Source organism: Gavialis gangeticus, unplaced genomic scaffold (assembly GCF_001723915.1).
Source record: "Gavialis gangeticus isolate Ggan-Ray unplaced genomic scaffold, GavGan_comp1, whole genome shotgun sequence".
NCBI classification, from domain to species: domain Eukaryota; kingdom Metazoa; phylum Chordata; order Crocodylia; family Gavialidae; genus Gavialis; species Gavialis gangeticus.
The window spans coordinates 45,887,971-45,891,250 of NW_017728997.1; positions in this window are offsets into that span (position 1 = coordinate 45,887,971).

The following is a 3,280-nucleotide window of genomic DNA, read 5'->3' on the forward strand; positions in this document are numbered from 1 at the left end:
CTAGATATCAGGAAGCACTACTTCACTGTCAGGGCGGCTAGGGTCTGGAACCAACTTCCAAGAGAAGTGGTGCTGGGTCTTACCCTGGGGGTTTTTAAGAGGAGGTTAGATGAACACCTTGCTGGGGTCGTTTGACCCCAGTACTCTTTCCCTTCCGACCCTAGAAACTATGAAACTATGAAGAAGCCCTGGTCTTCCAGTGTCCAGCACAGCACTTGAACTGCAAAGCCACTCTGCTGCTCTCTGGTGATCTGGATCAGTGCGGGGCTGAGGCTGGTGTCCATAGTCTTCGAACTGAGCAGAATGCTGTGCTCTAAGCTGCTTGCAACACCACTGCTGTGACACTGACTGATTCTCACTAGGAGCTGACACTGTACCTCAAAGCCATTTAAAAGCCTTTAACACAGTACTGTAATCTTTAGCTCTCATGGAAAGCTGCCAATGTCATCCTTATTCATCACCCTCTATGTGGTACATTTATCACCCCGATGGTGCAGCGTGACTGCCCTCTGGCTCCCTGCAGTAACGCTGGGGAGATCCCTTCCAGGCTCTTACACAGATAACTGGTGGGGATCAAAGCTGCTCCTGGAAGGTGCAGCCTGTGCTACATGAGCTGAAGGGCAAGTGTACTACCAGCTTACAGTTGGAAACTGAAAGAGACAGCTGGTGGAGATGAGCTCCTACACCAGGGGCAGGCAAAATGCAGCCCGGGGGTCAGATGCAGCCTGCCATGCCATTCTATCTGGCCCACGAGGCCCCTAAAAGATTTAGAAAATGAATATTTATCCACCCCTGGCTGCCTGTCATGCAGCCTTCGATGGCTTGCCAAAACTAAGCAGCCCTCTGCCTGAAATAATTGCCCACCCGTGTCCTAGAGGAGGAGCTGCTCCTTGCAGGAGGCCCACTCTGTCCCTAGCCTGTGGAACAAGCATAGAGCAGCCAAGAGCCTTTCCCAAAGCCCCATGTGGCTTCTCCACCAGCAGGCTGATTTAATGACCTCTGAGCATTGGCAGAGAGCAGATCCCCCTGAGGAGTATGGAAGTCACACCTCACGGCAGAGAAGGCTGCAGTATGATTACAGGACAAGAGTCTGGGAGAGTGCTCATGGCCACCATAACAAGCCCAAGCCCCACGTTTCTAGGCTGAAAACAGCAGGTGCCCTTTAAAAGTGCAAGATGGGGCAGAACACTGAACAAGTGCCCCTCTTATCCAGCTGACAGCCTGTAGTGCCTCACTTGCTTGACCTCTTTTTCTAGTCCTGCTTTCCATGTGGGGTCCTTCCCCTTGCTCTCATATGACCCCAGGTTTCTATCCCACACAGTAACTCCCCAGATCCGCTTCCCCACACAGGGATCCTCAGATCCCCTGCACCCAAAGCCCAAGGATCATGTTGCAGGCTTGGCATGAAAGGGTCGGAGTAATTTAATTAGGCGATAAAAGTAATGGGCTCCGTAGCTCAGTCAAAGAAAAGTCATTAACTCCCTCTCCAGTGCACTCTGTGCCCAGCCTCAGCCAGGCTCATTAGGTGAACACCAGCGAGCAGAGGCTGTAATTAGCCTGCTTCAGTAGCAGATGAAGACAGGCAGGGCTGTGCCCTGATTAGGGAAAGGGAGCAAAAGCCCAGTGTGCCCAGAGGTGTGTGTGTGTGACAGAGTGCTGGGTGGTGAGCAGCAGGGAGGATCTGTGAGTGGGAGAGAGTGTGAGTCTGTGTGTAGGTGAGGATGTGTGTATGAGAGAGACAAATATGTAGCAGGGGCTGTGTGAGTCTACGTAGTCGTGTCTATTAACAGTGACAGTTAGATTGTTGTGGAGGGTGATTGTGAAATTTTTCATGTTTCTTTTTCTACTAGCAGTTCATATCCTGTCTACCCTTTCTGTTTTGGAAGACTCTATGGTCCACAGAGCTGCACATCCGATGGGCTGCAGACCCCTGATCTGCACGCAACATGGGCCACAGACCCTTCCAGGGTGCCCCTGCCATGTGGGCAGCCTGCTGCCTCCCTTGCTGTGCCAGCAGCATTGAACCGTCTCGGGGCTCCCTCCCACTGCACCAGTCCACTCTTAGGAATGGGGGCAGGAAGCAGAAGTAGAGAGATGGGGTGCCCAGGGACCCCAGCCAGGCAGGAGCCCACACACTACAGTGAACATCTGCTGGGCCTCAAGTTAACCTTTCACAGGCTGCACGTGGCCTGTATGTCATCAGTTGAACAGCCCTGGCTCTTGATATCATAGGCACCAAAGAAAATAAGTTGTTTAACAGAAAAGGGAAGTAGTTTCTAAATGGAGGAACAACCAGCCAACCAGTGCAAATGAACTCCACTGCTGCTGCTGCTGGTGGAACTGCTTGGCTCCCCCAGCTCCTCATTTCCCTGCTTCAGTGCTCTAGGCAGTGGGTACAGAGGTGCCAGGGGGCAGGGAGAAGCTGCAGCTGGGTGGGGGCCAAGGCCCATGTCTAGCAGGGGTGATGGGAGTGCAGAGCCTGGGTCAGCTCAGTTCCATCACCTGGGGCTCCCTGTGGCTCACATCCAGATCCCACCAGGGGAAGTCTTGCACGCTGGAGCCGATGGCCTTTGCTGCTCCCTGCTACTACATGCAGTTCCTTGGACTCTGGCAGAAATGGTGGGAAGCCCTGCACGATGGTGCCTGTCCAGCTTGGTCCCACTCCCTGCTTCCTGGCAGAGTCCTGGAAGCTGCATGTAGTGGCAGGGAGCAGAGCCAGGCTGCTGGGTATACGGGCAGTCCTAAATGGACTGTGGGTATGAACAGATGTTCCATTTGTCCCAGGAGCAGTTGTGCCTGTGTTTGTCCTGGAACAGAAGTCACAAGACTGACATGTACACAAGTCACCCTTCCAATCGGGGTTTAGTGAACAGCTGAATTTACTGCTGCTTTTCTAACATTCATCCAATGATGCATTCCTGGGACATCAGTTCACATGCACTGTGAGATATTCTGGGACAAACTGTTAGCAGAGCTTGTCCTGCAAACCTTTTCAGGAACTGCCCCAGAACAATGGAAATGGATATCTGATAGGTCCCAGATTGTTTCAGCAGAAAAGGGATTCTCCCAGGGCAAATCAGACATCTGTTCATTGCCTGTGACTATAGTGGTGTGAGACCAATTCATACCAGTTGAGGATAGTTTCATAGTTGGTAGGGTTTCATAGATTCATAGATTCATAGATTAAGGGTCGGAAGGGACCTAGTAGATCTTCTAGCCCGACCCCCCGCCAGGGCGGGAGAACAACAAAAAAACCCCAAAAAGAGAAACGGGACTCAAA